General features: G+C 44.2%; 1 long non-coding RNA gene across 2 annotated transcripts; it reads right to left on the bottom strand.

The window, feature by feature from the left end:
* Positions 1 to 25,285, bottom strand: LOC106698461. Of its 2 annotated transcripts, none has more exons than XR_002831159.1 (3): positions 25,066 to 25,285; positions 11,302 to 11,420; positions 1 to 347 (listed from the first exon to the last, which is right to left on the bottom strand). It is a non-coding gene; the product is annotated as an uncharacterized LOC106698461 (long non-coding RNA). The 2 variants fall into 2 exon arrangements; XR_001349794.2 differs by lacking the exon at positions 25,066 to 25,285 and adding an exon at positions 11,529 to 11,607.
* Between the last annotated feature and the right edge of the window lie 119 nt (positions 25,286 to 25,404).

Below are 25,404 nucleotides of genomic sequence, written 5' to 3'. Positions count from 1 at the left end.
TAAAATCATAAAACAAACAAGTGATTTCAGAAGCAATGAGTAGACAAGTTTGGTTCAACCAAAGAAAAAACAAAATATTTATTTAGTGTCTATGTGCCATAGGCACTGAAACATTATTTCATTTAATTCTCACAACAACTACATAAACAAGGAAGGCAGACCTCTTGCCTCATTACAGGTAGGATAACAAATACCAACTGCTATTAGGTAGCTTGCCCAAGGTCATGGATAGTAAGTGTCATAACTAGTATTCACAACAGGTATTTCCATCTCCATATCCGGAGTTCCCTCTGCTCAAAGCATTCCTGGTCAAGTCTGCAAGGTACTCAGAGCACTAGAGAGAGATACTGCGGAAACAGGGAAAGCAGGCATCAAAATTGGTCTGGAGAGGACCAATTGTCTTTGCCAATTTGATAACATTGCTGTTACCTATTCTTCCCTGATAGGTAATGTGTTTGGAGAAAGATGAGAGACAACTCTTTCAACAAATTCAAGCATTTTGTCTTCCAAAAAAGGAATACCTGACTACTTCTACTTTGAGGAATGCTAAAAACCTAGAAATGGATTCCTCATAGGTTGTCTGTTTTCTCCAAAGTCATTTCTCTTCCTGCCCCTTTGCCTTTTGCCAAAAATTCAATGTTGACCCCCTCTCTCTCATCCTTCAGAATTTCAACTTCATTCATTCACATCCACCATCCTCTGCAAGGCCACAGGCACCAGAGGAAGCAAGATGTAACCCCAACCTTAGCAGATGACTACTGCTTAATCCAAGCCAGTCATGGTGGCCCCATTGCCCAATATGGACTTAGGCAAGAGCATGTGATACAATTGGGCCACTGTAACATGAGGATGAGTCTGCTAGGAAGCTTCTGGAAGAGGGTTCTTCACTCTTAAGATGATACAAGGAAGAAATGGCCTCTACCGCCTCTGGATAACTTTCTATCTGTGATGCCTGGAGTTGTGGCACCCATGTTGCCAACATGAGGAGACCAGGCTAAGGACAGATCACCTTTACCAATTTCACAGTGTTGCTCTCCTCTATTCTTGTCTGACATGTGACATACGGAGTGGAAGATGGTTCTTTCTGCTGATTCATGGTGCCTGACAGAGGGTTTCTTTGCCAGGTTTGACAAATAAGAGGTTCTTAAAATGAAGTATGAGCCACAGAGGAATAGGGCAGAAGGAAAACAACATTATAAGAAGGATCACTTTAGTTATTAAATGGGTCCCACATAACGTCTGTTGAGAGGAAGGAAAAAATAATGAAATATAGGATTTTTTTATTGTTCAACCATCCTTCTTGAATACAACACCACTGAGAAACTAGACCACAATGCTCAGAGTCTCAATAGCATGAAAGCAGGCCTAAAGGAAATGAGTCACGACACAGCAGCAGCTGTTGTTTGCATATTTGTTGATTTTGCGCAGACTCTTCACTATACAACAGGGGTCGGCACGCCACAGCCCCAGGGTGAAATACAGCTTGCTGCCTAGTTGTGTAAATAAAGTTTTGTTGGGATACAGCCAACCCCGCTTGTTTACACGTTGTCCGTGGTTGCCTTTTTGCTAAAATGTCAGAGTTGAGTAATTGCAGCAGAGACTTCATGGCTCACAAAGCTGAAATTTTTGTCCTCCAGTCCTTTGCAGAAAGTTTGCTCCCCCCCCCCGCCCGCCCCCTCCCCGACTTAGAAGGAAGAGAACCAAACCGACAGACTGAGTACACAAATGAACACTGGCCACACCGCATAGAAAAATGACCCATGTGAATCCATTTGAATTCTGATTCGCGGTCTACAGCAGCAGGCCCATACAACCGAACCATTACCTACAGTAACCTGCACAGGAAACCCACCCGCTCCCTATACATCAAACTTGTAGAAAGTGAGACACTATCTAACAACAGGTCCAAGAAGTCAGATGTTGACTCCTGTAACATCGGTATGTATTTGTCTGTAAAGCCCCAAACAGGCAGGACTTTACTAATAACTGCTAGCTTTCCTAATTTCTTTTATTGATTTTAGAGCGAGAGGAAGGGAGAGAAAGAGAGAGAGGGAAACATCGATTTGTTGTTCTGCTTATTTATGCATTCATTGGTTATTTCTTGTATGTCCACTGACGGGGATCAAACCCACAACCTTGGCGTATGGGGCAATGCTCTAACCAACTAAACTACCCGGCCAGGGCTAGCTTTCCTAATTTTTGTCCCCATTTCTAAGTTAGGACCCACCAGAGTTAGTCAAAAATGTACTACTAAGCAATTGCTTAGGATGCCCCAGTTCCAGTTGTCCCTCCCAGAGGTTCCTCATACCAACAGCCTCCAATCAGGGCTCACAGGAAGCCTTCCCTTTTCCATGGGAAAGCTTTCCACTCCTCTGCCTGCCCCTGAGTCTCTTTCAAAATATAAGTGATGGTGGCTGACTCCTTTGCTATACCAAGTTCAGAAGAAAAAAAAACAGCCTGTTTTTCTCATTTGATTGATCTCCAGTTATTTCCACAGAATTTGGAATTAAAGGATCTGAGTCCTAATCCTGGATCTGCCACTCATTCCATCTGTGACACTAAATACTCAACTCATCTGTTTGAAAAAGGAAATTAAAGAGGCAGGGTATCTACCCCTAGGAGCTCATTGGCCATTTACATTTTAAGGGTAAGACTAAATCATACTAGAAATATGTGCAAAGGAAAGAGGCAACTCTGGGGAAGGAGCAACAGCTTGGATTGGGTCATACATCTAGGACTTGCCTGGCATTGATTAATTGATAATCACTGTTATCTTTGACCACTATTAATATAGTCACTAGGAAAATATATTTCCCCTACATTCACAAATTTCTTCCTTTCCAAGCAAAATGTAAGCCACTCATCTCAAAATATGGAGAAGTCATTTGTTTGAAAATCCAATTTCACAAATGGCTCATTTGTTAAAGTAATATTTTAATGGACCTGGATTCAAATGCTCTTTTCTAAAGTTTCCATTAGTGGCATCATTTGAGTTTGTCCAAAGCACTGTCTAGTTTGCTTCGTGGATGTTTAGCAATTTCCACAAATGATGATACAATTTTGAATGTTTTGAATGTCTTTCATCTTTTGCAGTACACTTACTTGATTTATGGTGTGTAAAATAAAACACTAATTGTACAGAATTTTCACAGATCTCACTGGGTACCTTCAGTAATATTATCATAGTTGTATTGCCCATGAGTATTCTACAAATGTCTTTATGTAAGTCCTAAACATGCTCATTGTTAAAATAGACTTTTAAAGCTACAGTTTCTATTAATTAAAAAGGCAACATATGAATATTTGTTTGAATTTTTTAGCTTTAATCCAAATGTTATGTCACATATAAGCAAAGCCTATATTGTCAAATCTGTAATATTCCAGATTGTCCATAAATGCAAGTTGAAAGGTACACTGGACAGTGTCAGGAGTCCTGCCTTCCTGTCTGGAATCTATCCTTCACTGTCTGAGCCAGCTCCAGCAAATAGCATCATGCCTTGGGATCCCTATTTCCTCTCTTATAGGCTATCACTAGGGTTCATGTCAAGACCAAAAAGCTATCATCAGTGAGCTCCATAGATTTTCAGAAGTACTGGTGGAAAATGACATTTTCCAGATGCTCGACTGGATGGCTTCCATCCCAGAGGAAGCCTGAACTCATAGAATTTCGACAAGTTACGCTGGAGGAGCATTGGAGCCCGAGTGGAATCCAGGAAGACCCCTGCCCAAGGGCTGTGCTTTGTTAGTATTGTTTCACAATCCTATGTTAGCAGCCTCGGCAAAGACTAGGATGGTGAAAAGGGTCAATGAGGGGAAGGAAGGCCTTGACTCAGCCATTCATAGAGCAAGGACTGAGCTAACTTCTGGGGGTTTTGGAGTAAGCAAGACACAGCCCCTCCAGATATCCACAGCAAGTGAGGAGATAAACACTTTGCAAATGAACACAGACCACTCACTTGACCTTGATCTCATTGCAGGATCCATTTGGAAAAGAAATGTTGTGTTCTTGTTATCCTAAGTAGTCAGGTGGTCACCAGCAATAGATCTAGAACCACACCTTCTGGGCCCAAATCCCCTTTCTTCCACTTATTGATTCTGTGATCTTGAGCATTGCCTAAAGGCCCTGTGCCTCGGGTTGTTTCTTGTCTGTAAAGCAAGGATAATAGTAATACCTAGCTCATGGAGTTTTCTGAGGACTTCAAAAGATGCCTAGCACATTGTAAGCACTCTTTAACTATTGCTAACTACTAGTTCCCATTTTACTGAGCATTGTCTATATGTGTACATGCATGATGTCAATTAATCTTCACTGAAGTAGGTCCTACTATTCCCATTTTGTAAATAAAGTGAGGCTTACACAGCTTTGGTGAGACCACGATTCAAACTAGTCAGTCTGACCCTAGTGTTAACACTAAAATGTATAACATTTGGGGGGATAAAGATAATGTATACAGCTGCTTTAACCATAATAGGTTGCTATTTCACATTAGAATCCCCAATAACATCCATCTTTTTAAAATATAGTTATTAGAAAACTATAGTTTCAAAATACAAGTGATGCAAATATTTTCATTTCCCACAAGAGGGCCAACAAAACACTGTAAGGTTCATCTAGTAATATACAACAATCTAAATTAATAATGATGAAACAAAACAAGCTGTCATCTATATTTGACAAGTATGAATAACAGCATGAGAAAAGCACAACCAGCAGACATCCCTGATGATACCTAATAACTAAACATCCTCCCAAATACAGTGGGAGTGCCCACAGCTGGGTTCCCTCCTGAACACCTTCCCCAGGCCCTTGTACTGGTAAATTTCAATTTCTAAAGGCTAAAATTTAATATCTCTTATTGACTCACCTAAAATAAGTGAGGCATTTTCTTGTAGAAAAGAAATGAGGGAAAGAGAGAGAAAGGAAGGGAGGAAAGGAAGAAGAGAGAAAAAACTTATGTAATTTGCATTATCCACCAACAAGAAGTAAAGGATATTCTCCAAATTGTTTCTGAATCTTTCTTCTCAAAGTCTAGGGTATAATCCTGACTATGTTTATCTCATCTTCTCACTGGATCTTATAAATTCTCTGAGACCATGGTCACCTTATTCCATGTATCTGTATTTATATCCTCACCCTATGCTCTGCTAGCCCTTTTCCCCCCTTGGGCCCTCCAATTTCCATAAGGAGTGTGTCTGTCTTTTTTTTTTTTTTTAGATTACTTCCACACATAATAGGTATATTCCCTTTATGTTAGCATTGTACCAATATTGAATTCCACCCAAGTCTTGGAGATTCTAAAATATCCCATCTACTACCTTTGTCATTCGTTTCTTTTATTTCTCATAATCTGCTCATTTGTATGGAGATTCTGAGACCATAATTCCCATCCTTCTCTAAAATTGTACTTTCCTATAAGTCCCCAGGCACATTCTGCACCTCCATTCTTCTCTCTGAGTCATGCTTATTATCTGTCATCCAAAGCAATTACTTTCCTGAGTGTTTCTCCCTTCTCATAGGTATTAGTTTCCTGGGGCTGCCTAAACAAAGTTCCACAAACCCAGCGCTTTAAATGACAGAACTGCATTGTCTCACAGTCCTAGAAATACAATATCCAGATGTTTGCAAGGTTAGCTCCTCCCACGGGCTCTAAAGGACAGCCTATCCCAGGCCTCTCTCCGGTTCCTGGTGGTTGCCAGCAATCCTCAGTGTTCCTTGGAGAGTAGACGCAGCACCCCAACCTCTGCCTCCCTCTTCAGGTGGCCACCTTTTCCCTGTGTCTCTGTGTCTTCATGCAGCCTTCTTATAAAAATACCAGCCATGGGTTAAGGCTACCCTAACTCAGTAGGGCATCATCTTAACTAATAATCCACAAAGATCCAGTTTCCAGATAAAGTCACATTCACAGGTACCAGAGTTAAGACCTCAACATACCTTTTTGAAGAGACACAATTCAACCCACGGTACCATTTCTATTCAGTTTGGATTCTGTGTTCCAGTCACTTGGACTGCAGAACTAATAACCTGTTCTCTCTTAGGGCTGGAGCCAGCCCAAGAAGCCATCATCATCTCCTCCTTAGCTAAGGATGCCAATCCCCTTATTCATCCCCATCTACACAGCCTGCTTTGCCTTTTCTATTGTGACACTCCATTCTAAGATCAAAATTTGTATCTGAAGAAATTATGAAACCCACCTGTGTTCTCAAGTTCTCCACCTTTCTGGAGACCTTTCCCTGATGGTGCTGTTCTTCTACACATGAGTATAAGGTGCAGCAGGCCCTTGGTCACCCACTAAGTATACCCATCAGGAAGACAGCCATGTTCCATGTGCCCAGATAGACATACCTGACTATAGATGAATCCTGGCTCTGCCATTTACCACTGTGTGACCATAAACCAGATACTCAACAAATGAAGTTACTAGTAATACTAGTCATAGGATTATTATGAACATTAAAATAATGATATTAAATGTTTAGTTTGATATCTATTATGGGTCCCTCCAAAATTTATATGTTGAAGTCCAAATCCCCAGCACCTCAGAATGTGACTGTATTTGAAGATGGGGCCTTTATTTTTTTAGATATATTTTATTGGTTTTTTTACAGAGAGGAAGGGAGAGGGATAGAGAGTTAGAAACATCGATGAGAGAGAAACATCGATCAGCTGCCTCCTGCACACCCCCAACTGGGGATGTACCAGCAACCAAGGTACATGTCCTTGACCAGAATCGAACCTGGGACCCTTCAGTCCACAGACCAACGCTCTATCCACTGAGCCAAACTGGTTAGGGCGAAGATGGGGCCTCTAAAGAGGTGATTAAGTGGGGAGAACGTAGATGGCAGCAAAAGTAAACACTGATACTTGCCACCTCCCACAACCACATCAAAATTGCAACTAAAATACAGAACAACCATTATTCAGAACCGCCTAAAATCTGGCTGAATGGAAGTCCTACAGATAAATAAGTAAAGAATAAAGCACATTGAAACTGGTAGGAGGTGCTGAGGCATGAAACAGGCTGGTCCTACACCCACGTGTGGCGTGTTTTTAATCAGGAGGGAGATCATCTCTGCAGAGACTGCCCATGAGAAGCACGTTCCAGTGCTGAGAAGAGAAGTCCCATAACTTAAGGCTGTAAAACCCACCGGGAATTGTGTCTGAGTGACATGGGGTTGTGGGAGTCCCAGGCAGATCCTCTTAAAGGGCCAGCACACTGACTTACTCAAACTCTCTCCCTCTGAGCTCCAGCACTGGGGCAGTGGCTTGGAGTGATCCAGGGACATACCAGGAGAAATTGGATTGTCTGGCACTGGGGCAAGACCAATTTACATTCCCACCAGCAATGTACAGGGTTCTAGTTTCTCCACATTCTCATCAGCATTTATTATTTTCTTTTGGATAATGGCCATTGTAACAAGTGTGAGGTGGAATCTCATTGTTGTTTTTATTTGCATTTCTCTGATGAGTAGTGATATTGAGCACCTTTTCCTATACATTTTGGGCATTCATATGTTTTCGTTGAAGAAATATCTATTCAGAGCCTTCCTCATTTTTTAAAAAAATTTTCTTCCTCTATTTTTTAATCAGGTTATTTGGGGAGGGTGCTATTGAATTGTTTGAATTTCTTATATATTTTGGATATTAACCCCTATCAGATGTGCTTACCTTCCTCCCCCATCTATCAAAATCCAAATGTATTTCAAAGCTTTGCTAAAATTTTACCTTGTGGATGACAGCTTCCACTGGGAGTCATCTGCCCTTCTCCACCACATCCCAGAAACCAAGACAGACTCTGGATCCCCCAAGACATTTGCCTCCTCTGTGTTGCTGAGCACAGCCCCCCAGATCCATGATCCATTCTTTCCAAAATGAAGCATAGAAAACATAAGCTGCATCCTGAAGTAGAGATGAGGGAATGCCAAGACACTGCTCACTTATATTTGCTACTTTGGCAAAACACAAAGCAGGAAACCCTTACAACCTGCATTCCAAATCCAACTGCATTGATAGGGATAGAATTCTACCAACCTTTCCAAGAAATGTGCATCCCTCAGGCACAGTGAGAAAACATCCTCCTCTATCAGGACCTCCAATTCTCAACTTCCCCTGTGCAAAGAGAAATGAAGAGGTTCCAGAGAGGAACGACATAGGGGCCCACAGCCCAAATCACCTCTGCAGGACTGGAGAACCAAGGCTGACATGGCTTTGAAGAGTAACTCAAAGAAGAAACTGGAGAAACTCAAAGTATTATCAGAGACAAGCTGCAAAATTCTGCAGTTCAGTATGCCCTGTCCCACACACACCGAGGCACTTAGGGGACCCCACCTAAGTGTCGTGTCCCAGACAGGAGACAAACCCCTTAACCATGTGGCCTGCATTTAAATCTCAGCCCCACTGGTACTTAACCTTTCCAAAAACAGTCATACAAGTGAACATTAATCGAGTTTTCACCATGTGCTAGGCACTGTGCCGGGCACCATGCAACGGGATTCAATGGGTTAATTACATAAAGCTCTTGGTTCAGATTTCAGCACGGAGTAAGCATTTACAACACTCAGTGGCAGTGGTTGTTAAGAAAGACGTCATCCCTATAGCCTGTGGTCAGAAGAATTAGCAGATTTGTTATTTATCAGAAGTTCAAGCACCAGCTTTGTTCCCCACCAGCTGTGTGACCTTGACTAAACTTCTGAAGTATCTCAACCTTCACTTCTCTGATCTTCCAAGCATGCGTAACAATCTCTGCTCTCCAAGGTCATTGGAGACCCAAGTGGCATCTTGGAGATGAATAGGCTGTGAACCTCATTGCACTATGTGTATTGAGGAGATGATTCTGATTACTGCCCTCACCACTGGGTTATTTTCTGCCCCTATTCCCACAGTAATGTTTAAGGGAAGAGGCAAAACACACCCAGCCTCCCTAGGGGTAAGTACATGGTGGCAAGCTATTATTCCATACTATGTAATCCAGGGCTCTAAGCCTTGTAAACTTCAAATTCAGAGGACACCAATAAGTCACACATGAGAAAGGTCAATGGAGCAGTCAGTGGGCCCAATTCTTTTAGCAGTCTGTCTGCCCCTTCCCGTCATTGTCACACCATTCCCATCATTGTCACGCTATTCTGGCTAAAAGGAGGGCCAGTCTAGCTAGAAGGTAGTTGCAGTGACAATGAGTGAGATGGTAGGTTTCACCAAACAATGGTGGGGCAGGGCTGGAGTGAGTAGAGAGGGAATCATGGATTTTAGAGACACACAGAAACGCACACTCTGGCCTCTGCTTCAATGTCACCTGCCATGAAATCTTTCTTGACCACGCTGTCTAAAATAGCACATCTCTTCCCATAATTACCTAGCTCTGTGCCTCAGTTTCCCTTTATAAAATGAAATATAATGATTACACCTCTTTCAGGATGGTGGTGAGGATTCAATGCATCCTATGAGTAACTGTTTACAACAACAAGTGTGGCACATAGGAAGTATTTAATAAATGTTAGCTTTTATCAATATCATTACTATTACTATTTTTATCTGATCACTATTGCATTCTAACATGTGTGATCATCTGAAAGCATTATCTTGGTTATCTACTTATCTACAAAACTGACAAAGTCTACTTATCTTAACCTCTACAAGGAGAGGCCTAAGCTATCTCCCCCACTAAATGCTTAATAAACATAAGCTGGTTGAATGAATGAATGATTTGAGTGAATGAGTGAAAAGGCACCCACCACACTCATTAGACTCATCTCTTATATCCCAACAACATATTAGCAGTATGTAGTTTCTTAGCTAAATATTAGGCATAAGGAAATAGTGACACTGAGAAAGGTGAGTGGTTTGTCCACACAGGAAAATGGGTGAGCAGTGGGCTGGTTCTATACCAAGCACCCATGTAAGGCCCACTGATGGATTGAGTCTCCCTCTGGTTATTCATTCCACAAATGTCTGTTAAATTCCTACTCTGGGCCATGCCCTGAGCTCCCGACCCCCATCCACCAGAGGGAGCCGTCTTTAATTCTGGACTGCATCCCACCTCCTAATCTCAGTATGTTCATAAAAAAGCAAGACTCACACTGTGGGGGAGTCAGGGACCACAGCCTCTCCCCCTACCCCACCCTCACAGCAGATCTGGAGCACGGTTGAGTCCTGTGACACCTGATTTCCTCACAGATGACAGTCACAACAAGAATTAAATTGTCCCCGGGACAAGGACATCTGGGTTCAGTTTCGCCGGCGGGCAAGCCCAGCGTTGCGGCTGTGTTTGTTCCGGGCGGGCGAGGTGCTGATAAGCATCACCACAATCAGGACTTGCCGTCCATGACTTACACTCATTTCCTAATCAGTCATCACACTCTGTCCAAGTTCAATGCTGACCTATTGTGCTTAACACCACATTCCCTGTAAGGAGCCACTGCTGCCTAGAGTGAGGGAGGCCAGCCAGCCCTTGTCCCTGCTGCTGCAGCAAGAAAACAGATTTTTAAGGATTTTCCCTCCTTGTTATCTAGGAGTTTTCATTTTGCTCAAAAATGTCTCCCCCCTTTTCTCTTTTTCTCTTCATGGTTCCAAGACAATCTGAATTACCCAGCTCTATACCGAGCTATTGCCCTGCTCAGCCCACCCCACCCCAGCAGTACACACACACACATGTACACACACAGAGATTATTAGCCAAGAGAACACTGTGACCTTGGGCCAGTCACATCCCTCAAAGCCTCCATTTCATCAACTAGAAAACGAGGACGCTGGACTAGATTATCCCTCTCTGTTGTGAAACTTCACAATTCTAATTTCCCATGATTCTGGAGTGAACGTCATATATTTCCTGAGATAGAAGACATGTTTAGAAATAATTCACTACAACATCCATTCATTTTCAGCACCACTTCATTTTTGCCACAGCTACATACCACCTATTCTATTATTTACTCAACTATTTTTCTTTAAGTGGACTTTTTTACTTAAGTGATTGCATTTCAAAGGGGCATCTCCTCACAACCATAAACAGAAAACCATAATCATTTGCCACACATAGAATGATAACTAAAGGAAAATAAAACCACTTCAGAAAATTCCAACCAGGAGCTAAGGCAGGCCGGCCCAAGGACCCCAGACTGCTGCTTGCCCCTCGCTGTTGAAATTGCAGCAGAGCAAGTGTTAAAATATGCTAAAGGCCTGCTAACACCAAAGGAGGCTTTCTCCTTGCCCTGCTCAGCATTGAAGGGCGATGACCCTCTCCCAAGGGGTGTTAATGTTATTTGAAACCGAGGCTGGACACCACCCAAGATCACTCCCCAAAACTTCACTTGGGTAAAATGTCTTCACTGCTGTTCTTCGCTCACTATTGCAGCCAGTCCATCCAAAGCTCCCAGTTGTTCATTTCTGCATCTCCACCATCGCCTTCACCTGCAGCACTGCCAGGAAGCTGGGATGAGAAAAACAGGAACTTCAGAAACACACACACCCAAGTGCCCACACCCAAAAGGCTCCAAAGGAATTCTGTAAACAGCGCAGTGCCTTCCCCGGTGCTTACGCAAGCCCACAGCTCCAGGAGTCTTCGACCTTGGGCATGTTCAATATCGCTGCCTTTTCTAAAGGAACCCCTGCCCATGTGCAACAAAGAAAGCTTCCACTGAACATTTAGGGAGTTCTTTAAATATATATATATATATATGCTTTCAAGGGTCAACACTCAACCACCGGCAGGGCCATTTAGGGAGTTCTTAAGGTGGCATCCCTTTCTCTCTTTCCTGTCTTCATGGACACTGTGTGGAGTGGGGCCAGGTGGTACACACGTGTGAGACAGCAGCCACAGGGGACAGGGAAAAGAGCCCTAGGGAAGGCATGCCTTCCGATTACTTACTATGGGGTAGGGAAAATAATGACATGTTCCAGCTTTGGATGCAGTCAGGCTTGCAATTCCATTCTATCATTTTGCAGCAACAGAAAGTTGGGCAAGTTGCTCATCCCTATGAGCTTTCATCTCCTCCTTCACAGAATAGCTCTAATGACACATACATGTTGTGAAGATGTAAAGAGTTAAGGCAGGTACAGCGTCAGTCAGGCACACAGAATAACACCCAACACTGGTTCTCTTCCCCCATTAGCTTTCATAGAGGTCCAAAGTCCACCCTCTTTTTATTTGTTTGATTGTTTGTTTTGCCTTCTGAGACCTGAGTCTCCTCTGGAGAGAGAGAGAAGAGAGAGAGAGAGAGAGAGAGAGAGAGAGAGAGAGCTGTGAATTTTGTTCATTTAAGGTTTTTTTCTATGACTTGATTATGGAAAGTGATTCATGGGAGTGAGTGGAATGACAAGAAGGGGACAGAGAGAAGAGGAAAGAAAAACTTCACACCAATAAACCCAATAATCAGCCCCTTTTTGAAAAATCATTAAGCAGCCTGCTGGAAGCCTTTCAAGTCCCCCAAAAATTTGGGGGATGAGAGAAAAACAACATAAATCTAGAAACTGTGGTGCATTTTGTGCATAGATTTGAATAAGAGAATTCTTGGATGGTTTTGCCTATGCAGTTGGGGAGGAAGGGAAAGACACAAAGAAAAACAGAGAAACACTCCCCCCTGCTGCCTGGATGACAAATAGCAGCATAGACGTAAAAAATATCCACCGTCAAAAAACACACTCAAACCCTAAACGTTTGCAAAGGATTCACTGTGTGTATATGCTTTAATTTGGTGAAATGCATTTTCCATCTGAAGTTACCTTAACAGGTTGTAAAAAATGATCAGAGAACAGAAGCTTGCTCTTCAAGGATTATTTTTCACTGAGCAATGTATTTCTTTATTTGAGCAGGTAATACGTTGACATGAGTTTGAAATCAAAAGTATGTAAAAATTGTAAATTGAAAAAAATATCACCCCTTGTTTCTGTCTTTCTTACCCAGACACTGTTATTAGATTTTTAAGTAAATACAGCGAATATAACTATATAATCTTTTTTCCTTCTTTCTCATACAATAGCTACTCAACCCTGGTCTACATAACACCATGTCCCAGAGGTCCTTCCAATTCAGGAGAGAAGTAAGCTTTCTTGTTCTTTCTTCATGGAGCATTTTAGATATTGCCAGTTGGGGAAACCATATAAACTGGTTAAACTATTGCAAGATGTGCCCTGGCTGGTGTGCTCAGTGGTTAGAACGTTGGCCTGTGCACAGAAGGGTCTGGAGTTCCATTCCCCATCAAGGGCACATACTTGGGCTGCAGGTTCCATCCCAGAACCCCATTGGAGCACTTTGGGGGGGGGCGGCCAGGAGAGGAGCAACCAATGTGTCTCTCTCACACTGATGTTTCTCTCTCTCTCCTTTTCTCCCTCTCCCTCTTTCCCTTCCCCTCTCTCTAAAAAACAATGGAAAAAATGCCCTCAGGTGGAGATTAAAAATATTATTGCAAGATGTGAATGACTTCAAATGTTTAATATAGAAATGACCTTCTTCAGCCCACATTACCCACAAACACTGTCCCTGTCCGTTTGTAATAAATGTGTCTGTCTCCTGCCTGTGTTTCCATTCTGGTGCCCCGCTGATGAAAATCTCTCGTCTTGATCGCTGCTGTGTTCCATGCCAGAATAGAGCTTTGGCGTCACTGAACTTTAGAAGCTGGTGCTCAGAATTAAAAGGGCTTAATGCTACCAAGATTTCTATTAAAACGCCCAGGGTGGTGGAAAAAGCCTTTTACTTCAGCTGAAATGTTTTTGTAAAGGGCAACACAGAAAATACAAACTCCACTGCCTTTCTGTGGTTGGATACCCCAGCCATCGGCCCCTCCTGAAAATGACAGGGCTGCCAGCTCCCGATGAAAGTCACGTTTGACTCATTGTATTGAAAAGAGTTTAAAAATGGTGTCTTCCAGTGCAGACAGCAAGCCAGAGAGACTGCCAAGGTCAAAGAAAAATCCAATTATCCATAGTAAATACTGACTGTAGGATTAAATTATACCATCTAGGAAAACATTTGATCTGCAACTGACTTTTCCAGAAAACCCCCCCTCGAGTTCAGCCTTCATCAGCATCTGGCTGACAGATTCCCTTCTGTCATTCAGCACCTGCAATGGGTCTGTAGGAAATGCTTCAGGGCCTACCCACATGCCCTTGGCCAGGCCTGAAGGTCACCCACAATTTCAGTAGGAGTTCTCATGCACGCATCAAGATAAATCACCATCAAGGCCCTGCTTCTCTCCAACTGGGGGGGGGGGGAGGGGGAGGGGGTTCTTTTTTTCTTTTTTAAAATATATTTTTAGTGATTTCAGGGAGGATGGGAGAGGGAGAGAGAAACATCAATGAGAGGGAATCATTGATCAGCTGCCTCCTGCACGCCCCACACTGGGGATCAAGCCCACAACCTGACTGGAAATTGAACCGTGACCTCCTGGTTCATAGGTCAATGCTCAACCACTGAAACACGCTGGCTGGGCCTGGGGGCTTTTTCTGGTTCCAAAAGTATGCCCTGGACAGTTCAGGCATGCATAGCAGGACAAAAGTATCAAAAAGTTAAGGTCCCCAAGAGCAACCCTCAACCAATGAGAGATGATAGATGGTAGATCCATATCCAGCCCTCTTGCCTCTTGCCAAGGCAACCCTGCTGTGTGTGGCTCTCAGAGGGACACCAATGCGACTGAGCACCAGGTGCTCCCAGTAGTGACCCACTCATTAACCCCTTCCTTTTGGCTTTTTGCCCTTCTCCACTCTCTTGGCTTCTTCCTAGGATCACCTCCTGTGACAATCTGAGTCCATTCCGGAGACAGAAACCACACAGTAATTTAAACAACAAAAAAAAGACTAATGCAAAGCATCATTAACTCTGATAAAGAGTAACTGTAAGATACAAGGAAACTATCAGGCACCCTATGGCTTAGGATGAGTACCCACACAAGGACAAAGTTGGTTGGGATCCAGATCTCTGAGATGTGGTTCTGCCCAGGGACTAGCAGAGAAGTCTGCTGCTCTGGCCTGCTGAAAGCTAGTCTGCAGGTCTTGCAAATGCAAGAGGCCACCCTCCAGAGTGCATGTGAGAGTAGACCATCAGCACCATGTCCCTCTAGCGCCCTCTACCGAGAAAACTGAATATTGTGCTCACATTGAAGGAGAAATACTTTAAGGAATGCCTTTATCACAGAGCAGAGAGGCAATGCATTGGTAACAAATATTCCTCCCATATAAAATACTTGTCCCCAAATCCTGGCCTCAGGATCTGCTTTTGAAGAACCCAAATTAAGAGAATGTCTACTAGTATAAGATCTGATTTCCATCTTGGCTCTGTGCAACCTTTAAAAAGGCCATATTTCTCATCTATAAAATAGAGGTAGTAATAAACAATATCCACCTCTCAGGGTGTTAAGAGAATGAAAAAATAGACCATTTGCAATGCATCTGGTACAAAATAAGTGTTCAAAAATGCCATCATCTGCCTTCCTCCTTTTCAAAACAAATATCAGCTTCAAGGTTCTTTTTCAGTGTCACGGGGTTCTGAGCTGCTCAGCCCAAGACATTTTGTTCTTCAATGTGGCTTAGGACAGCTTGGTGGGGAAGGGGTTAGAAGAATACTTTCCCCTGGAAAGGGACTGTGTGAAGAATTAGAAGGATAAAGATAAAGAAGTGTTTCTCTGCAGAGGAAGGTTCAAGGATAATTTCCCCAGCAATATGATACACCAAATTCTGTTGGCACTTAAATAAATGAGCTTTAGCCCAGCTGGCATGGCTCAGTGGTTGAGCATCGACCTGTGAACCAGGAGGTCACGGTTCTATTCCCGGTCAGGGCACAGGCCCGGTTGCAGGCTCAATCCCCAGTGTGGGGTGTGCAGGAGGCAGACTATCAATGATTCTCTCTCATCATTAATGTTTCTATCTCTCACTCTCTCTTCCTCTTTGAAGCCAATAAAAATATATTATAAAAAATAAGTGAGCTTTAAAGGGGTGTAATAATAGCTATTATGTGTTGAGATCTCACTATGTGCCAGAAATTTATAGTCAAAATCTTGTTTAATTCTCACAAATCTTTAACAAAAAATGCCATTTTTAATCACAGTTTTGGAAATAATAAAACAGAGGTTCAGAAAGATGAAGCAATTTGCCTAAAGTCAGAGGCAGGATTTGAACCTGAGTCTACTTGACTATTATGGTGGACAGAACCCTGATTCAGAGCAAGGAGTCAGGAGACTGTGGTTTGTGCTTAATCTCTAAATCCCTGTGTAATCCTGGAGGTAGCGTTTCCTTTCCCAAGGGAATGATTCCCTCCCCTGTGAAATCAGGGAGTTGAGTTAGAACCATGGTTCTCATGGGGACGGAATCACCCCCAAGGATATTTTGGAAATTTGTGGGAATGATTGGCATGGTGATACAAAGAACACTCACTGGCTTTTCACGGTTGAGGTCCAAGAACAGTGGACACCCTCTGGGATGCTTGGGGTTGTCTTGTCCAATGAACAATGTGCTTCATGCCACATATATCCCACAGAACATTCCTGTAGTTGAAACACCTGTCTGAACCTAGACCCCAGCTCCATTCTACACACCAAAATAGATCATCCTTACCAAGTTTAATATACAATGAATTTTCCAGAGCCAATTGAGGGGAACTTGTTATTAGAAATCTGTCATCTTTTGGAAAATTATATCACCAACAACAATGCACTCATGATAGAAGTTAGCAGACCATCACACCTCCCTCTCCACTCTGCATGTGAACTGACCAAATGTGTAGTTACAAGTGTCTGTGTATTTCATTGTGCCTTCTAATGTAGTTGCCCCCAAACATTTGAAGAACACATTACCTTACTATACGAAGTTACTTTCTTTTAATTTTTCCATTGTATAATAGTTAGGATTCCACACGGGTTAAAAATAAAATACTTGTGTAGACAGGTTGTATTATCTGTGAACTCCAAGTTATTGAAAGAGGCATTGGAAAGACTTGTTTTCAAAGGGATGCTGGGCACAGGGAAAGAGGTTCTGTCCTCACTGTTTCCTAAAAGATGACAGCCCCGGTCCAAAGCCAAGAACCAAGATGCACAGTATGCAGATACGTTCACCTACTCAACGTGGCTCCTTAGTCCTGACTCTAAGCCAGGAACTGCTGTGGGTTCTGGGTGCACCAGAGATGGAGGAGACCTGAGCGCCTGGCTCCGTGGAGCTTCCACTGGGAAAACAAAGGCCCGGGTCTACTGATGTTAAATATTCACCTAACCTTTAGCCCAGTAAATCCACTACTGGGTACAGACTCAAGAGAATAAAGGGCTAAGTCCATATATCCACCCAAAGGCATTACAAGGATGTAGATAGCAGCTTTATTCAGAGTAGACAAAAGCTGCCAACAATCCAAAAGTCTGCATGTGAGGTATCCCTGGGAGGCAGGCACTGAGTGAAAGGGGAAAGTGTGTGGCTGGGAATACAAGGGAATCACACCTGTGCCAGGGCTCCCAGCCGCGTGGAGCACTGGTAGAGAGGGAGCGCCATCTTGTGGCGGAGATGGTGCAAGTCAGACTGGTTCCTGGGCTTCTGACATCACCGAGAGATGTGAGGCTGCACAGAACTAGCACCTTACAAGTGACTCCAGGGCAGGAGCCCTCTGAGTGTCTGTGGATATCTAGCAAATGATAGAATTTCAATTAAAGCCGTCGTTTATTGAAAGTTTACAATGCACCGAGTCCTAAGCAAAGCCTTTCAATGCAACACACACACACACACACACACAAAGCTGCCAATATTCTCCTCATTACAGTGATGAAGAATTGGGCCTACGGTCATGGATAATTCACTATCCTGAGTCACAGAGCAAGTAGAGATGGAGGTGGGGTCGACCCTAGGGGGGAATCATAGCAATCCTCATTTGTAACTATGAAGGGGGGCGGGGGCAGGGGCTGGGGTCTGTCTGACTACAGAACAGACACAGGGGGAAACACAGGCAGGGAACTGAATGCCAGCCAAAAACCTGCCCTGGCAACCATGCCCCTTTCTCTCCAGGTCCCCAACTTGTTCTGTAACTAGGCAGAAAAAGGGGTGAACCATAGGGGCACTTGCAGTATGTGCTGCTCAGTGTTTAAAACTGGCTCCGTGGGGGAAAGAAAGTCCTGATTTGTGGAACTGGCCAATGTCTGTGGTGGAAATGCTCCCATTGTGGCCAATTTCAGGCTACCAACTTGGCATCAACTACTTCACAAATTTCCTGACAATTTAACCTCAGCGTATACTTGTGGAATCGATTCTGTTCTAAGAAAATAATGCTTGTTAGTTAGAAGTGGGGCCTTCCCCCATTCCCCAGTCCCGGATCATCCTGAATGCTTTAGAATCCCTCGAGAACCTCCTGCAGGTTTTTCCTCACAAGGGTAATTGACTGCAGCTCGGCAGGCCCACACAGTCTGGCTATGTGATTGCAATTATGGCTCTGGGCTCTAAGGACTGAAGATTCATCAGGTAGGTGACATCCCGGACCAGAATCTTTAATGTTATGGCTGTTGACAAACTGGAGAAAAGCTCCATCCTGGTGAAGATTGGGTTCAATTAGTTAAAGAACGAATTCAAACTCTTACAAATCAAAAAGCAGAGTGAGAGTGTGGATGAGCCACACACACAGGGGTGGGCAAAAGTAAGATTATGGTTGTGAGTGACATTCCTTGGAGTAAATAAAGCTATGGCAATAATCATACCCTGCATGTCTTTTTCCATAGGAACAAATGTAAACCTACTCTGGGCCACCTGCAGATATCTTGACGGTGGGTCACAATGAGTCACAGAATAACCGTCTTTAAGCAGCAATAGAGCATAAAACGAATAATAATGGAATTGCAATAAAAGAGGAATGGGATAACTGGGACCTATGCCCTCCCCCGGGCTCCGATTTCCTTTGCTGCTGCTGCTTCGAACACTGGGTTGAGTTTGGTTTTCCTGGGGGCAAGTTCAGTGGGGTGTTTAAATGCATAGACTTTGGGTGGAAATCTATGGAACTGATCAAGTTACTTAACATTTCTAAGCCTCAGTTTCCTCGTCGGTGGACTAGTGACAATGCTGTCACAGCAGTTGCTGAGATGAATTGAGCAGGCACTTGTATCCACACTTTAATTCAAGCTTGTTGTCAGGGAAAAGACTTCAAAAATACTAATTCAAAGGTGTTCTTTAGGGCCGAACCGGTTTGGCTCAGTGGATAGAGCGTCAGCCTGCAGACTGAAAGGTCCCAGGTTCGATTCCGGTCAAGGGCATGTACCTTGGTTGTGGGCACATCCCCAGTAGGAGGTGTGCAGGAGGCAGCTGATAGATGCTTCTCTCTCATCAATGTTTCTAACTCTCTATTTCTCTCCCTTCCTCTCTGTAAAAAATCAATAAAATATATTTAAAAAAAAAAAAGGTGTTCTTTAGGGAGGAAAATCAATGTGACTTAATAAGCACTACTCAGCTAGAGTTTTACAAGAGGAATGCCTGGTTTAAAGGTTATTGGGATAACTTCAGGCTTAGAGGGCATTCATGGCACCTGTGCTATCTGGTTCAGGGTTACGGGGCACATCAATGAACTGTAGTCAGCACAGTGGAGTCAGTCTGCCTTCCCAGAAGGATTCCCAATTGCATTAAAGTCCATCGGGAAAATACTGCGGCGCTTTATCAGGAATGCTAGATCCCACCCAAATGGGCTGAAAATCACATCAGCCCCCAGAGTTCTGCACCAGATGAGGTTTGGAATGATTTCCTTTCACAGTAACCACCGCACCGGGTTACCGTGAGGGTTCGGTGAAACGGTAGCAGCAGCGAAATGTACCGTGTGTTTATCCTGAGTCAGAGTCAGTGGTGAGCACTTCACGTCCATGATGAAACCATATCATCCACCAGGTTAAATTTCTCTAGGGGCACATCCCCTGTCCTCGCTGTCAAAGACCTACCTGATCCGATTCCATCTGATTCTGCTCTCCCCCTTGTCCAGTATTCTTCATCTGCAATAACCTGATACCTGCTCCTCAAACACATTGAGCCGACTTCTGCCCCAGGACCTTAGCACTCGCTGTTCTCCCTGCCATGGCGGCTCCTCCTCTTTTCCATGGCTGGCTTCACCGGGACATTCAGATCTGAGAAAGAGCTCCCCTAACATCCAAGTTGCTACCCAGTCGCCCTCCATCCTGTCACCCTACTTAACCTTCTGCAGAGCACATATCGCTGCCTTATACGTTATTTGTGCATTTGTTTGTTGGCCGCTAGCTCCACTAGAATGGAGGCACTGGAAGGACAAGGGCTTGCCTGCCTTGCTCACCTGCTCTCTCCCCCACTTGTTGTGGGTGCATATGAGAAGCCTAAAACATATTCGTGGAATGAATAAATGATCTCAATCAATCCTCCCCAAAACCCTATCTGGTAGATCTCTTATTCTATTTCACAAATGAGAAAACAAGGTGCAGACGGGTGGAGCAATTTGCCCACAGTCATCAAGCTGGAAAACAGCAAAGCTGAAATGCAGACCGCGTTGTGGCTCCACCTCCCCTTTTATGCATTACACATCTAATCTAGGAAATGGAAATAAATCTGCCTTTGCTTTAGACTTAAATTTAAATTAGTTCCTCTGACATTCATTAGTCAAAGGGCTATCTGCTGCTCTATGTAAATCAAAATGAAGAAAAATGCCCACTTCAGGAGTGAATATGCCCCTAATTGTATGCATCTATCTCTTCTATGACTAGCCTTGAATATTAAGCTACTTAACAACTTGCTCATGCCTTCCTTTCCCTCTGCCCATCCAGCATCCGTCATCTCTTTCAAAGGTAGGGTGAAGGCCGCCTTCCTGCGTAGTGCCTCAGTGACTAACTCAGCCCACCCCAGTGCCCTTCCACACACGGACACATTCATTTTCTACGTGACCCAGCCACTCTTATTTTATCTTCTATGCAGAATGTGTGCTTAGCAAGCATGTTTTGTCTTTCCAAGTAGCATGGTGTCTCCCTGAGACGGGCGCCCAAGCCCACTGGGCTTCCCTTCTTAGGCACACCCGCCTAGGACCAGCACGATGGCACAGGCACCCGCACAGCTGCCTAATAGCAGGAAATGGGACTACAGAAATAAAAGTGCATTTTCTTCTCTCTTCACTCCTTGTTGCAAGTTCTGAATTTGGGAAACAACACAAATGCTCTTTACTGCAAAACTCACTTTTTAACCACCACTGTAAGTTGATCAATATCAGACAAAGATCAACTTTGATCTTAACTGAGCCTACTGTGTTTTTGTATCTATGATAACAAGTCTTTACAATGTCAAGGTAACTGTAACTTCTCTTTTTCCATACCAATGCCTTAGGGCACCAGGGTGGAGACCACAAAGTCCCTCATTGTTGACTGTTAACTATCCTGTACCCACCTATGTAAAAGAAGCATGAGTCTATCATTCTTCCTTTTCCCCATCCCCAGAGGTTTCCCTGCTTTGCTTTCTCCCACCTCCCTAATCTATCACCAATGGGTTCCATGGAACCTACTTACATCTCCTGCTTTGATGGTAATTTACAAAAATAGGTAAAAACCCGCCATTCTCCAGAGCATTATCTCAATACGTTGAGATTCTGCTTCTTGGTAATTGTCAGTTGAGCTCAAATAAACTCACAAAAATTCTTGTTTTTAAAGATATATTTTTACTGATTTTACAGAGGAAGGGAGAGGGAGAAATAGAAACATCAATGATGAGAGAGAATTATCGATCAGCGGCTCCTGCACACCCAACACTGGGGATCTAGCCAGCAGCCCACGCATGTGCCCTAACAGGGAATGGAACCATGACCTCCTGATTCATAGATCAAGGCTCAACCACTGAACCACGCTGGCTTGACCAAAAAGTCTTTACAGGTTTGAATGTTTCTTACATTAACACCGGACACCAGGCATCAGAACATGTAAGGAATTGAAACTGTCCTGAAGACACCTGATCACACACCTACTGGATTCCGTCCACATTCCAAGCCCACCAGCTCAGTCCCCAGACCCACTGATGACAAAGTTTCCTGCCAATAACTGCATATAAGAATGAAACTTCAGCCACTGGGTGCTGCCATCATCAACACAATGTCCCCTTGGCTGGGGTCTGTGTGGCCCTTCCCTTTGGATATCCCATCCCTCTTCCTCTTTCCCAGAATAAAATCTGCCCCGACCTGCAGGGCACGCTTCGTGGGTACACCGCACCAAATCCTGCAAAGGAATGAGAGGATAGGAGACGCGAAGAAATGGAGGCAAGACAAAGTTCTGATCAAGCCTCAGTTTTATTCTTTACAGCGAGTGGTATTTATACTGCTTCTAGAGGAGGGGGCGGGCAAAGGAAGTCGTTAAGGATGAAACAGGCTTTGGAATGTCGCAGCTTATCAGCGGAGATGTAGCTTGCTTTGTGCTTAGGGTGAGGGTATGTTATTTAACTCCAGGCTAAATCGCAAGGTTAACTTTTAACTCCAGGCCAAATCGGGAGTTGGCTTGGAGGAGCCAGAAACCTCTTGTTGTAAGCTGGAGATGTATATGTGATTTATAATGGCTCCCAACAAAATCAATGTTCTCTTTTTAACAAATTCTTTATGTTGAAAGTATTACATATGTTCCCTTTTTCCCCCATTGACCTCTCCCAGCCCGCCCCCACCCCCCAACCCAGGCCTTTACCACCCTATCGTCTATGTCCATTGGTTATGTTTATATGCATACAAGTTCTTTGGTTGATCTCTTACCCTCCCCACCCCCCCAAAAAAAATCAATTTTCTTTAATTACCATCTGAAATGGCTATTTAGCCTGCCGGCGAGCACCATCCACCATGTTCACCTTTTATCATACTACGCACTTAATAACATACACATTTAGCGACATGTTATATTGCTAAATATATTGTTGGTAATTAGGTAAAGGAGAAAATATGTCATATTCCCATCTTGTTTTCATAACTAATTTTTAAAATGGATAGAATAATTATATCTCCCACCACTTTAATCTTGCTTTTACTAATAAATCTTTTAAGATTCATTTCATGACTCTCACTGCAGCCTTCATTATACTCCTCAAAATGCATGACACTTTATGGGAATTGATGCAATTAAGCCAAACTGTTTCTGAGGGAAAGTAAATGCAATTTGGCTAGTTTGATGTTAATTAGGTTATAAGACAAGCATTTTTCATACTTGACAGTTTCACCTTGAATGAGCTGTATCATTAGCTGCAAAGTTTGGGCAAAAACAAAGTTGAACCACCTAACAACAACACCAAAAGGCATTTTATCCAAAAACTTCATGAAAATGAAAAATGTTTACATTTTCCCCAAAGTTTGAATATATCAGGTAAACATGGTACATCTCATGGTGGAGTGGGGGGAGGTCAACTTCAAAGTCATTTGATGCCTTCGTAAAACCTATTTGGTATATTTCCCCAAAACTGAAAGATTAAGAAAAAGAAAAAAGCACCAGGTAAACAAGCCCTTTGACAAGTGAGGTGGTTTTCAATTCTTTGCTTTCAACAAAATTGGAGGTCCTAATTGAATAGTCAGCTCACAGATCATCAAATCTAATTCTTTAATATGAAGAATTGACATTGCTACAATAAAACTCTGTCCATAGGTACAGTACTTGTTTATATGAACAGGGTTTCTGACAGCATACGGCTATAAAAACTAGAATTAGGATTAAATGGATCTTCAACTCTTCCTGTTCTGGCAATGACATCACCCACAGAAGAATGAATTTTATAAAGCTACTAGAGGCCCAGTGCATTAATTCATGCACAGGTGGGGACCCTCTGGGTGGCCTGCAGGGATCGGGCCAAAACCTGCAGTCCAATGAAACCTTCAGTCCAATGCTGCCTGCAGCTCCTACCTGCTGCTCCTGCTCATCCGGGGCCCCACTGTGCCTGCTGAGGGTTCGCGCCCAATTAGTCCTGATCGGGAGAGGCTTGCGCTGCCACAGCAGTGCTCACCAGCTGTGAGCCCTGTGTCTGGCGCCCACCTGAGGGGAGTGGCCTGTGGGATCAGGCTGAAACCGGCCCTCTGACAACCCTCAAGGGGTCCCGGATTGCAAGAGGGTGCAGGCCAGGCGGAGGGACCCCACCGATGCATGATAGGTCTGGGGAGGGACTAAGGGAGAGCTCCAGGGCATGTCCAACCCATCTTGCTCAGTCCTGATTGGCCAGACCACAGCAGCAAGCTAACCTATTGGTCGGAGCATCTGCCCCCTGGTGGTCAGTGCACATCATAGCAACTGGTTGACCAGTCGACTGCCTGCCTGGCCCCTAGTGATCAGTGCATGTCATAGAGCCATTGAGCGGCCTTAGCATATAATTAGCATATTACGCTTTGATTGGTTGCACAGTCGACCGGTCACCAGAGGACCGGACAATTAGCATATTAGGCTTTTATTATATAGGATGCTACCCACTTCACCAAGATGCATTTTCTTTTTCAATAGGTTTTTATTGACCTCAGAGAGGAAGGGAGGGAGAAAGCGATAGAAACATCAATGATGAGAAAGAATCACTGATCAGCTGCCTCCCGCAAGCCCCCCCACTGGGGATTCAACTTGGAACCGGCATGTGCCCTGACCAGGAATCAAAGCACGACCTCCTGATTCAAAGGTCGACACTCAACCACTGGGCCACACCAGCTGGGCAAGATGTATTTTCCAACACATTTTACATTCTACTCAATAGCTATGAAAATCGGCAATCTTTATTTTGCTTTGATTGTGTGCTAATATTTTAAGGATAAAAGTCCAGAATCACGCGATTGGCTTTCTCTGTAACCTTCAGCAATTTAGCTCATAGCTCTGGGCCTCAGTTTCCCGCTTTGCGAATTGAGGGTAGTGGTGGGACCCAGTGTAGCGTTGCTACAAAGATTGAGTGAGATGATGCAGGTGAAAGCTCTTGACGCCAACCTGGGACACAGTGCATGCTATGCAAGCGTGACCTGCTATGATCAGAGGAATCAAAAGCAAAACCCTTAAAACTAACAGCCTGGGGGTTCATCTTCACCGGCAGGAACCGGTGCTGCAGGGGTCGGGTCCAGCTGGCCGGCACCCTGGGAGTAACAAGGGGTGGGCCTGAGGACAAGGAGGATGGGGTGGGGACCGGACAGAGGCCCCTGGAGCTACCTGCCTGCAGGAAAACTGGGCTGGATCCTGAAAACGAGGGTTTGGGGAGAGGTCAGAACAAGCAGTTCCACGTGCGGTTCGCATTATAAAGGTCTCCGGATCTCGACGGCTCCGTGAAGCAGGAGCCAATGCGTCAGGCGTTAGCGCCACCGATGGCACCAGGCCAGCGTCTCCGCCGCCCGGGGAGCCGCACGGGTCGAACGCCGGCCCGTCGTGGACTCAGCTCCGCGCCGCCGCTCCGGACGCAGTACGCCTGCGCGGGCGGCGGCCGGAACTGGCCCTGCGCGGCTTCCGTCACCGCGCCCTCCCTCGCGGTTGTCACCGCCTTTCCTCCCTCCC

Source organism: Myotis lucifugus, unplaced genomic scaffold, assembly GCF_000147115.1.
Source record: "Myotis lucifugus unplaced genomic scaffold, Myoluc2.0 scaffold_183, whole genome shotgun sequence".
NCBI classification, from domain to species: Eukaryota; Metazoa; Chordata; class Mammalia; order Chiroptera; family Vespertilionidae; genus Myotis; species Myotis lucifugus.
Note: the sequence above shows the minus strand (reverse complement) of the source record. Positions and strands in the feature narration are given on the sequence as shown.